Below are 12,659 nucleotides of genomic sequence, written 5' to 3' on the forward strand. Positions count from 1 at the left end.
AGCAGCCCCCGAGAACTTCGACTGCACAAACGCCAGCGTGAGACGGAATTAAGGCCAAGTTCTCTTTTCTTCTGTTTGCCAAAAGTTTGAGGCTTACAGAAATATGCAAGTGTTTTTCCCTCTGGTGTCCTCCTCCCACCCGGCTGCGCCCCTTACCCCACTTCATCCGTTTAATAGACAAGCGGCTACAGGCGCCGCATGGCGGACGAGGGCCCGGTGTTGCACCAGTGGCCGCTGAAGACACTTTTCACTGATCGGAAAACATGTTGTTGCACACGCTCGGTCTGATCTGAGCGCAGAAGAGTGACCAGAGTCCATCATGCTTTGATGAGTGGGGATTTATGTGGGATGAGAAAGGGAAACTTCTAAAGTGTATACATGCTTAAGAAGCGTGATATTCGCCCTCCGCTGATCTCCTTATCCTCTCCTCAGCCTTTCTGAGCGCCGCACACACACACACACACACATGCGCGCACGCGCACGGTGTGGCGGCGCTGTTGCTGGATGAGTCTCCCGTGAACCCTTCCAGACTTGCCAGCCTGTGGACCTATTTACTCATAACAAGGGCTTAGGCCCATAAGAATATATGGTGATTTATACCGCGACCGCCGGGGGAATTGTGTTGCCCTGATGCTTTAGGATTTTTACACTTTGCTAAACTCTCCGGGGATGAAGTCTCTCCAATTTTGCGTACGCTGGAACCACCAGCTAACAAGCAGATGCCGCCACCAAACACCCCGAAACTGCCGCCGCTACACTGTCCAAAGAACCTGGGAAAGTCTATCTGGAATGAAAGGAAATTCAGTGATCAGTATGTCAGGTTTGTGGTGAAAAATGTTTACGTGGAGAAGAACTCCTGTGCTCAGTCCTGAAGTGCTGAGTCAGGAATTCACACCGATGGCAGCAGACGCCATCAGGAGTTGAGTCTTGCTCATAGACGCAAACATACGCGGCGCCGCGATGGAACCGGAAAGCTGTCGGTCACAGGTTTGCCACTGAACTAGGTTGTTCTGAACAAGGGGAGGTCGGAGTGAGTATGAGATGTATGTGATTTATACGATATATATATATATATCATATATATATATGACTTCTGTGACACCAGTGAGGTGGACAGATCAGAGAAAACTGCTGTCGCTCTCTGCTCAGGATCTATACAGAGGGATTTCTGGGAATGAAACATCAATAAAGTGTATTGACTATTTTGAAAATGTGATGGTTCTCTAAGAGCAAACAGCATGGAATGTTGCTGCGATCATCCTTTCTTTATTTTTGCATGTGTTGAGCTGTCACTGCGTCTGGTTTATCACATTTAATGTTAGTATTGTTTGCATTTATTTTAAATATTATTCTAAATGCTATTTCAAACACACATAAGTGTCTTCATCTCGACCTAATCACGCGAGCTTCTGGACCCAGCGTGTGACAGGCGGCGGTGACCGGCCGGTGGAACTGCGTCGGTGGCGCTGGAAGTTCATGCTCCGATCCTCCTGACGTCAGTTATTTCCCAGCTGTCAGTCATTTTTGACGTGCGGCCCGGGACAGAGTGCGTCCACGTGTAACGATTGGCGGATGAAAAAGGCGGCGCCACCTCGGCCCACCTCTCGGTGCTGCCGTTCATCTCCATCAGAATCCCTCCTCGTCTTCATTTAGCGGGTCAATCCGGCCGGAGTCTCTGCTCAAACGCTGATATCATCTACCTTTCCTGGAAAGGTCACGGAGAGTGTGCCCGAGTCGTAAAACCCCCCATCTCATTATTGGAGCATCTCTCCGGCCGCTGGCGGCTGCAGCGCGGCGGAGGCCCGGTGATGTATTGGAGGTGGTCAATAGTCGATCTATAATGACTGTGTTGTTGGCTTTCACTTTAGAATAATTTATATTCGCCGTGATCAATAACTAATCTGGGCCATAGTCAGCGCTGAAATAAAGAGGAGAATGATGGTGATGGCCCAGGAAGAGACTCTCCTGGAATGTGAGTGAGCCGCCCCACACCTCCTGCTGTATACACACACACACACACACACACACTGCTCGTTTAAAGTTGTTCTACGCTCAGGTGTCGCCTTGTTTTCTGGACGAATTTGGGTTGATTTCAGGCCAACACTCAAACACCAGTATACTTCTGCTGTCTTTCATGTTTCGTGTGTGTGTGTGTGTGTGTGTGTGTCGGCGGGCCGCGGAGCTGAGGGGGCTGAACCCTCTGCCCTCAGATTAGCCCCTGGTTGATAGGATTAGGCTCTAATGACTGGGACTTGGAAGACAAAGGGAGTTTCTGCAAAGAGGCTTAGATATGGAAGAATTAGCAGCAACCTTCCATTGCTCTGTCTTTTTCACTTTTCTGCTGCCTCATTCACTCCTTCTCTCCCTCTCCTGCTTCCTCCGTGACCTCTCCTCCTTCCCTCTCATTGTCTCCTGCATTCACTTTGTCTTGTCATGCCTGCTCTTCACTCCTCGCCTTTCTCATCTGACCTGCGGCAGAGGCAGCGGAGCTCGCCCTCTCCGCGTAAGTAAACACTTCCAGTCGGGATGAGGGCGAGTTCAGAGGGTCCAGTCTCCGTCCGGATCCCAGCAAGCGACTAAGAAAGTGTTTAACCAGGAGGCTCTTGAATGACGACATCCACTCAGGTTGGAAAGTGGAAGAGGAAACCAACCTTATGGTGGTGCACAGCAGGGAGAGTCGCTCGTCATCTTCACCAGGTTTAACTTCCTGATCAGGCCAAGTAGCAAAACCCCTAACATCACGGCAACTTGATGAAGAACAGCTGAACAAATGGCGGGTAAAACAAACAGCTGCTGAAAGAGGTGTCTTAAAGTTCTCTAAAGTTTACTAATAATAAACTGAAAAAGTACTGAGAGAATGCAGACCTCCGCCAAGCAGCTCACAGCGTTGAATTTATTGGTCCATCTAAGTAGACACAGTGTAATTTGAAAGTTGATTGCTCTCATTAAAAGTCCCATTAGTCAGTGGCACAGCAGGGGGCAGCAGGGTTCTGGAGCCTGCTCATGTAACCCAGGAGGAACCGAGGAACCTTGGTTGAGCTTGCATCATAGCGCCTCTTCCTCCTTCCATCACCGACATTTGCCCAAAATCTCATTGAATCACTGCAGATTTTCAAGTATTTGGCCAACAAACCAGGACCCCGCCTCCACCTGGCTGGCATCCGACTCAGATTGGACCTGTCCTCCTCGTATCCAGCTGCGACCCATCCATCTGGTCTATGGAACGCCCCCCTAACTTCATCATACCGTAAAAGCTTTGGCAAATCAGACTTTTCTTGGTCCAGTTTTGAGGCTTGTTCGACGGTGGTTGGACTTCTTCACACCTCGCGCTAGTGATGGGCTCACGAAGCTTCATGAAACACTGGCCTCATTCTCAGAGCTCAGAAAGTTGCACCCGTGTTTTTAAGTCAGGTTTCTATGACATAGCTGTGCATCGGCCACAATTCTGGACTGCCACCTAGTGGCCTCTGAAATGGAGGTCACTGTTTCATGAAACCTCATAGAACCATCGCTAGTTTAACTCACCACCAACTCCTTCAGTCACATGATCAAATCCAAATCCCATGGCACACAGTGTTCCCAGGTCCAGAGGACCTACAGACAACACAAATTCTGGAATAAATCACATTCTTTTTTGCGACACATGTTCAGCTGTGTCTTCGTCAGCGGGTTTGTGGTGTCATTTGAAAGCAAAAACCATATCAAATTGTTCTACCATGTCGACGAGGCATCTGGTTTGAAGTCGAGATTCTGAGAATCTGCATCGGAGAGTTTTCATGGTCTCATAAATATTCATGCTTGGTGTACTGGCTGTGTTGCCACGAGATACATGGGCGGCGAGAGAGCCCACGCCAAACCCTGTCATGTGACCTGCCCCGGGAGCATGGCTCACTTCAGCTCAAGCTCCTGTGGGGCCACAGTCCATCCTGTGACCAACGTGAGCAACGGTCAAGCCGAAGAACGGAGAAATCATCTGCAATAAAACTTAAAAAAAAAAACATAAATATTGATAATAATTGAATAGGAATGAAATTTAATAAGGAAACGTTTGGTTTAGCCGTGGCATTATGTGCTTAAATGATTCCCAACACAAATCATAAATATGAGAACATCATTATATATAGTCTTAACAACAGATATAAAGTAAAATCGTCATTTTTCTCCCCAATATCTTTAAATTATTCACTTCGGTGGCCAAGATGCTCCATTAAAATGACCCCCATCTTTTAAAAGAGAGATTTAAAGAGACAAAATGAGGAGAAAGAAGAAAATAAAAACATTTAGACGGAACTACATCAAGAAGTCATATCATTATGACTGAAAACTACTAAAGTGAAGCACTACTGGTTTCCTTGTGACTGATGTTATGAGGGCCACATAGATGCTGTCGATGGTCCCCAGGTGGCCTGCGGGGCCACACTTTGACCACCTCTAGTGTCAGGCTCAGCCAGTCAGCCCTCGAGTCCTCCATCTTATATCATCTCGTATAACGTGAGACACAATGTTTGACGTCCAGTTTCATCACATCCGCGACTGCGGGTCAAGATCACGTCAGAACGTAAGCACCTCACGTTGCAGCCGTAGTTTTCCTGCCATAATCCCACACGACTATTCAACTGTAAAAACTCCCACAGCCTCGTTCACGGGGCAAAACAGCTCATTTGTCTTTAACAGTTCAGCAACAGCAGTTTAGCTCCGTCTGTTCATTTAAAACTCATTGTGCTGAATTCAGAAGTCAAACTCGATCCAGCCGTTACGGTGTAATCCAATGTTGCGAGGCAGTGGCATCAAATCTGAGGTTTGCAGTGCCATTTCTCCACACGTCCTGTTAGCGCCGCTGCTAAATGCTCTGATGCACTGAGGCCCGGCTCAGGTTCTAATTGGCCTTGGAGTAGAAGGCGGCGCAACACAACAAGGACAAAACAGAAGGATTTAGGAGATTTTCTGCCAGCTTACGTAACAGGAGCACGGAGCTGCTCCTTGGCTGGGAGACCAGCGGCGAGTCTGGATTTAACCACTGGTGGATGAAACCATTAGAGGAGCGTTGCACAATACCACTGTATTTTAATGTGATAAAGGGGCCTGACGGGGGAGGGAGGGGCGAGGGCTGCGGGGCCCGACTTGCCCGAGCACCAGCTGGGCTCTAATCCGTCTGACTTTCATAAACCTGACTGGGCAGAGCGGGCCACAGAGCTGGCATTAGCTGCCACTTTTAATCCAGTTATGGAGCTGTTTATTTAGCTTCATGCCAAAAGTGCTGCCTTCTCATTTCCTCTAAAGTAACAAACTTGTCACCGTCAGTAGCTTCTGAACATGGTGAGAAGCTCCACTTTCCTCTGGTGTAAAGTTGTGTAAACACTTGTATCCTCTCCAGCTAGCAAGACGCCACCCTTCATGCGGCCTGAGCGCAAACGGGATGAGTCTTGTTTTGAGAGACACTTGTGTCGTCCAACCAGTCAGTTGCCGTTGTGCTAACAGCTACGCTCAGGAATGATCGTCATGAAGGTGAGAAAAGCGAGGCCAGGTGCCGACACCAGGTGAAGATTTCTACCGTAAAATTCCGCTACTCCTCCGTCTGAGCCCTGCAGTTTATACAAACACATGGCTAATATGCAATGCTAATGGTCAAATGAGCAACCAAAATATTCAGCCTTATCACAGCAAACCGATGAGATCACAAGAGCTCCAAATGTGCTGTATTCGCCCAGGTGTCCGCAGCTCCACCATCACAGCCGGACTCCTCGAGGACCGGCGAAGAGACGGCACTGGCTGTGGAGGCGGAACTCTGGCCACGCGGGTGAAAACGGCGCATTTGAAGCGCTTTAATGTCAATTAAAAGAGTGTTACGGTTCGTGGTGAAAACAATGTTGATTTTGTTTCATGAATCTTGATGCCGGACCGTGATCCTCAGGCGTTTTGAAGCCGAGTGCACAGAAGTCACGGACCTCTCTACGCCGCAGACAGCACCGCTGCACCCGCGGCTTATAGACCGCTGCGGCTCATGTGTGAACAAAATCTCTTCTATTTTGCTTCTTAAATCTAGTGGGTGTGGCTTATCTTCCTCTACAGTCCGGAATTCACGGTATCATGGCTGGATAAAAATGAATTCATGTACATGAGACCAACAATATTCTCCTTTTCCCTTGCATTTCCCATCATCTCCAGAGTCGTGCTAGCTCCCCACTCCCAGCTCTCCTCCTCATCACATCCATGAAGCTCAGTGGTTGTCTTCCTCTCCTTCTTTTGCCTCCTGCTTCTCCATCCGCCACGTCTCTTCTCTGCAACTGAGTCTGGCCCTAACTTGGCCTCTGATTCACTGGTGTCTGATCTAATCCCAGTGGGAGCCTGAGCATCTCCAGCTCGGACTCTTCTCTCTCTGCTTCCTGTCTCTGGAGCAAACATCATGGCAGGTCACCACTGACCGCTGCTCATGACACAAGAGACTCTGGTTTTGCAAGCCAACACCCCTCCACCATCAGATTCGCATGCTTCCACCTCAAGTTTTCCTCTTTTGGAAGACGCCAGACTAATTCTGAACATTGAAAAATCCCCACCTTCTAAAAGGCCAAGACTCAAACACTCTTCTCTGCGAGCCACAGTGACTTGTGCCTCAGTTCTGAGCTGTGGGTGAAGCTCCATGGCTGTACTTTTAATAGCTATAGACCTGGGCATTAACCGCACGCTGCCTTCACGCCGCTGACTTTATTAGACGGTGCTTCCACTTGTCCTCAGAACTGTGTTTGGACCATGTCAGCAGATATGACTCATTATCAAGAGACCAATCCTCACCGCCCCAAACATCTGGATCTCAGCGTCAGTGAGTGAATCCTATCGCTGCGTGCGAGTCCAACAGGTCGTCACGTGAACCTGAAGTTGAAGCGAGGCGTGGCATCCCCTCAGCACTATTGAGGTCCCTGTGGACTCCTGTTTTGGGGAGAACATGGACCAGAGTGGCCTGGTCCTGGACCCCTCTGCTGAGTCTTTTCTGGAGGAGGAAGGAAGTCCACTGCACAGACAGGAGGTTTCAGTCGGCGCCATGAGATGTCACTGGACGTGGGCGACTGAACTCAGCCCAGACCTGTGTGTGTGTGTGTTTTACTTGCATTTATTTTCTCTTTTCAGAGTAAAAGTTCCCCAAATGAGCTGCCTGGAAACACACACAACACATGACTAATTATGCGACTAATTTGGCCTGATGTGTTAATGCTGGGCTGCGGTTTCCCCAGTGGTGACTTCAAAGGCAGCACGTGGAGCTGGGAGCTCTGTGGCGCACATGTCTGCGGCCGCCACATGCTCCAGTCCTCCAAGCCAAATCAAGCGCGTTTACAGCGTAATAACGGTGACATCATGCCGTTTTCCTAACTATCCCCGGAGTTCTGTTGGCTCCAATTTGCTCCCAAATCCTCGCCGCGGCATGCTCCGCTCCTCTCCCCTGCGTGGCTCTCATGCGGCCCGGGCTTTTATCCTGCGCCGGCGCCAGATGAGGACCAGATGCAGCCATTACGCTGCGCTGAATTTGGGAGGACAACAAGAGGCCGTTTTGACGCAGCCGCCAATGCAGGTACGGCTCTTATTAAGCTCAGATGTTGTCGCTCACAAACCCAGATGGACGGTCCCGGCTTCATCTTTAACTCCACCACTTTGTCTCTGGGATCTTAAGACAGTGCCTCACCAGAGGTCAGGCCTGTCTGTTGAGGTGCCCTGGACACCCTCCTGGGAGGAAGCCCCGGGGCAGACCCAGAACATGTCGGTGACATCATGCTGTTGGCCAGAGAACACCTCGGTATTCCCTGGGAAGAGGTGCCAGGGGAGAGGGAAGCCTGGGCATCTGTGCTCCAGCTGCTGCCCCCGCGACCTGACCTCAGAAACAGGTGGATGGATGGGACAAAGAAGGGGATGAAAATGCAGCTGTATCCTGTCAGGAGAGGGCTCACATCAGGAAGGTCACCAGGTCAAATCCAGCTGGAGACAGTTCCGGGTTCAGAGTAAACCTCTCTGAAACACTCCAGTTTCCTCCCAAAAAGCTAGCTGAGTGGTGACCCTGACTTGTCGGCAAGTCTCCCCTCCTCTCAGCACCAGTATCTGGGCTCCGACCCCTGGACCCTGCTGAGCCCATCTTTGTTTGACAATGAAGAGAAACACGTGAATGGAAATGTTGGTTTCATTTGTAATCGAGTGAGACAGTCGGCGAGTCGAGCAGCTCTGCCTTCAAGAATCTCAGGAGGTATTTACCTTTGTTCCTTTGAGCAACGTTAATACGGACTGACGTGACTTTTCGCTGAGTTTGTCTCGGGTTACTCCGAATCCTGCTCCTGATCTGTAATGGTTTCACTCATGAGAGCCAGCAACGTTTCAGGTGGAAGTTTCCTCACTGAAACAAATCTCTCTGTGAGGAGTGAGCCGCATGTTTCGGCTCCTCGGCTCCGGATCTGTGGTTGGACGGTCGGGAACATACACGATATTCAGGTCCAGGATGCGAGACACACTTCATGTTGAGAGCAGTAAAGACTTTGATCTGCAACCTGTTGCTCAATGAGTTTAGCCGCTGTCGATAATATTGCCCGAGATCCCTGAAGATGGATGACAGTCACGACACGCCAGAAACATACTTTCTGCCTGTGGATCCGAATGTTCCCAGTGCAGCGATGAGTTATAGAATTCATACAAGACCTGGAGAGTAGAATAACCTGCCGAATGAATGAGAGTTGGACACTGCTTTCACAGACCATGAACAGAATGAAGAGAACATAAATAAAACTATGACTGTGTTTTGTTTTGCTTGTGGTTTATTTTAAATTGTAGTCGTTGAAATGAGAGAGAAGTTTTTGACTTGTGATGAAATTTTAAAAAGCCTTACTGGACTTTCACGTACAAAGAAAAAAACAACCTGTTTTCATTTTCAAAACCAATTTTTGAACAGACATTTTCCCTTCGTGGTCTTCGGTGAGTGGATGGTGTTTGGAGTCCCACTCCAGAGACCTCACATCACCGGTTTGGCAGCTCGGCCACTTCACCTGAGCCTGAGCCTCTGTCACAGCGTGTGGCGTGAGTCGCGGTCAGCCGCAGCTGCTTCAGCGTCCCAAATATTTAGTCTCTTCTCCTGTTTCAACCGAACGTTGTTTGTGGATTCCTCACTTCAGACTCGACGTTAATGCAAAAGGAAGCAAAATATCATCCGGTTTCACGTGTTTACCGCCGGCTCTGGCGGCCTTTGTCTTTCAGGTCCTGGTCTTTCTGTGGTGACCAGGACAGATCCAGCCTCTGTCTGGTCCCTGAAGTAACTCAGAAGCCCCTGGTCCAGGTCGACCTGTGCCGTCGAACCCAAACACAGACACCTAACAAAGGATCGACTGATTCAACTTTACTGAAATATGAGTGGCTGAGATTCTTGCTCAGCACAGAGCCAAAGTCCGGGTTTGACGTGCTCAGCTGTGCGAGCCGCGGTAAGGCCGTGTGGTGCCGCACACTCGGGGGCAAGTCAGCTGGAAGCTTGGCATCACCACACGCCTGGACTCAGATGTGAAGTATGAGTTTAGCACTGTCTTTCTCACAACTCTCCTCCTCACACTTGAAACCCTCAGCAGTATTGTTGTCATTTCAAACCCAAGGACGAGACAGAGGGAGCAGCACTGAGGCAGACAGGTGTGGTGCTGTGAGGGGGAAACAAAGGTGTCAAACATCAGCACGCGCCGCGCTCCTCTTCCCACGCCGGCGATAATTAACACGCCGCCATGATGCTTTTGACAGCTCGCCCAACTTTGCACAACAAGCTTGTCAGTGTTTTGACAAAACCTCTGTGAGTTTCTGTCACAGAAGGAGAAGAAAAGTGCAAAATTATTCGAGTTTTTTATGGACGCGACAGATCGCAATTTAGCTGAGGTGCGGATGGGCGCGTTCAGATGCGATCATGTGACCTCTCTCTCACCTGTGTGGGTGGAAATGAAAAAATCATCGTCTATTTCTTCTTCATATTCAAGTAATTAGCACTGAAGTGATGAAATGAGGAGAGAAACTTTCAGCATTTATTCACTGCTTTTGAATCCATGCTGAAAACTCTCTCCCTCCACGAGGTGGCGATGTTGCGATCACTGGAGTCTCCTTCGGCCCCGCCCTCTACGTGGCATGTGCGTCCTGCGGGAAGTCACAAGTGGAAGTGACGAGTGCAGCGTCACCCGAACACTATACGGAGCAGACGTAAACAAACATGGCTGACCTCCAGATCCATCTCTGACCCTCAACATCTCGACCCTGTGGAACAGATCAGCAGCTACTGTTTGAATGAGCCGCTCTCAGACTCCGCCCCCGTCCAAACCTCCGACAGGCTCCGCCCCCGTGAGGCGCTCCGGAACAAAACAACGCTGTAACCCCAGAAACTACTCACCGAACATCATCATGAATAAGATGGGCTTATTTTATCATCAGTTTTATTCAGCATTTTTCGACTTGAAAGCACGTAACATTAAAGTCATTGCAGCCTGGAGCTTTTAAAAGGCTAAAAACTGACCCTAGTTTTTTACCTAACTATTTTCAAAGGTGATCCTGGAGGATCCTGGACTTGTCTGTCGGACGAAACTGTCTGACCGTCTCGTGTGGGCGGGACCTGAGGGTCCTACAGCGTCGCACATGACTCTGCGATGCTCTTCCCATTCTGGATTAGCGTTTCCTCTCCTGCCGTTCCGGCTCATGTCATGGAGAATCGCGTGCATCATCATTTCGTTTTCTCACCTGGATCCATTTCTGGGGGCTCAGGAGCGGTCATAAAGTTTTGGCTGCTGATGCAAGCACTTTGGCTGTGAGCTGAGTTCATGGTTTATTTTAGTATTTTCTCAGCCGACCACTGGCTGAACCTCTGTGGGCGGAGCCTCACTTCTGCGCCTAAAGACGTCCCTCTTTTATCAGGGCCGATGACAGACGAGTGCCACACAGTGGTTCTGCGGTCGATGAGTTTGGAGTGACGTCTCTTTCAAGTCGATGAGTGTTTACTGCACAGGCAGATACGGATCTGCCACAAGCCGCGCGCTGGTTTATTTGTTCTGCCAGCTGTTTTGGAAAAGATCGTCCGGGTGATGAGTCTCTGTGTTGATATAAAAGCAGCAGAAGGAAATGGTTTGTTTTATGTTAGTGGACCCCACTTCACAAGTGTTCCGCCTAATTTGAGGCCTGGAGTTTTACGACTGCATCTTCATTGTGAGTGTACGGTCGTGACTTTCATGGAAACAGCAACACTATTTTGAAGGAATAGAAGGCTTTGTAGAGGAACTCGGAAGCGTCCCACTGAGGAGGAGGCAAGTTTGCTCAGTCTGAACTTAAATTCATTTGGTAAAACAAAGTTATAAGATTGACAGCGACATTTCACGACGATTTGCTGACTGACTTTGTGTTCCACCCTGATGCCAAATGACGTTTTGATGAAGAATAATTGTCTGAGCGGAACAATCTGCATTAAGGTGGCAATCTTTTGTGGAGGCGTGGGTTCGAATCCCATTTCGAACAGTGACTTTTCGTAATGATACTGGTGACTGACCTTTAGTTACGGCATTATTCTCACAGCAGAAAACTCTTATAAAAGTGTCAGAATGGCCGAGCGGTCCAAGGCGCTGCGTTAAGGTCGCAGTCTCCTCTGGAGGCGTGGGTTCGAATCCCACTTCTGACAGTGACTTTCCACAACGATAATGCTGACTGACGTCATGTTGAACAACTGATATTTGTTGAAATATGAGTCTTTGAGGGGAAAACTCTGCATTGAGGTCGTAATCTTTTGTGGAGGCGTGGGTTCGAATCCCACTTCTGACAGTGACTTTTCACAACGATAATGCTGACTGACGTCATGTTGACCAACTGATATTTGTTGAAATATCAGTCTTTGAGGGGAAAACTCTGCATTAAGGTCACAATCTTTTGTGGAGGCGTTGGTTCGAATCCCACTTCTGACAGTGACTTTTCACAACGACAATACTGACATCATGTTGAACAACTGATATTTGTTGAAATATCAGTCTTTGAGGGGAAAACTCTGCATTAAGGTCGCAATCTTTTGTGGAGGCGTGGGTTCGAATCCCATTTCGAACAGTGACTTTTCGTAATGATACTGTTGACTGACCTTTAGTTACGGCATTATTCTCACAGCAGAAAACTCCTATAAAAGTGTCAGAATGGCCGAGCGGTCCAAGGCGCTGCGTTAAGGTCGCAGTCTCTTCTGGAGGCGTGGGTTCGAATCCCACTTCTGACAGTGACTTTTCACAACGATAATGCTGACTGACGTCATGTTGAACAACTGACATTTGTTGAAATATCAGTCTTTGAGGGGAAAACTCTGCATTAAGGTTGCGATCTTTTGTGGAGGCGTGGGTTCGAATCCCACTTCTGACAGTGACTTTTCGTAATGATACTGTTGACTGACCTTTAGTTACGGCATTATTCTCACAGCAGAAAACTCTTATAAAAGTGTCAGAATGGCCGAGCGGTCCAAGGCGCTGCGTTCAGGTCGCAGTCTCTTCTGGAGGCGTGGGTTCGAATCCCACTTCTGACAGTGACTTTTCACAATGATAATGTTGACGTCATGTTGAACAACTGACATTTGTTGAAATATCAGTCTTTGAGGGGGAAACTCTGCATTAAGGTGGCAATCTTTTGTGGAGGCGTGGGTTCGAATCCCATTT

The 12,659-nt window shown here is 48.8% G+C and overlaps 3 non-coding genes across 3 annotated transcripts; all 3 read left to right on the forward strand.

Moving 5' to 3' along the window:
• Nucleotides 1-11,570: 11,570 nt before the first annotated feature.
• trnal-aag (transfer RNA leucine (anticodon AAG)) lies at nt 11,571-11,653 on the forward strand. The gene has a single exon. It is a non-coding gene; the product is annotated as a tRNA-Leu (tRNA).
• Nucleotides 11,654-12,146: 493 nt separating this feature from the next.
• trnal-aag (transfer RNA leucine (anticodon AAG)) lies at nt 12,147-12,229 on the forward strand. Its single transcript has one exon. It is a non-coding gene; the product is annotated as a tRNA-Leu (tRNA).
• Nucleotides 12,230-12,446: 217 nt separating this feature from the next.
• Nucleotides 12,447-12,529, forward strand: trnal-cag (transfer RNA leucine (anticodon CAG)). The gene has a single exon. It is a non-coding gene; the product is annotated as a tRNA-Leu (tRNA).
• Nucleotides 12,530-12,659: the final 130 nt, after the last annotated feature.

The sequence above is a fragment of the Synchiropus splendidus genome, chromosome 9 (genome assembly GCF_027744825.2).
Source record: "Synchiropus splendidus isolate RoL2022-P1 chromosome 9, RoL_Sspl_1.0, whole genome shotgun sequence".
Lineage (NCBI taxonomy): Eukaryota > Metazoa > Chordata > Actinopteri > Syngnathiformes > Callionymidae > Synchiropus > Synchiropus splendidus.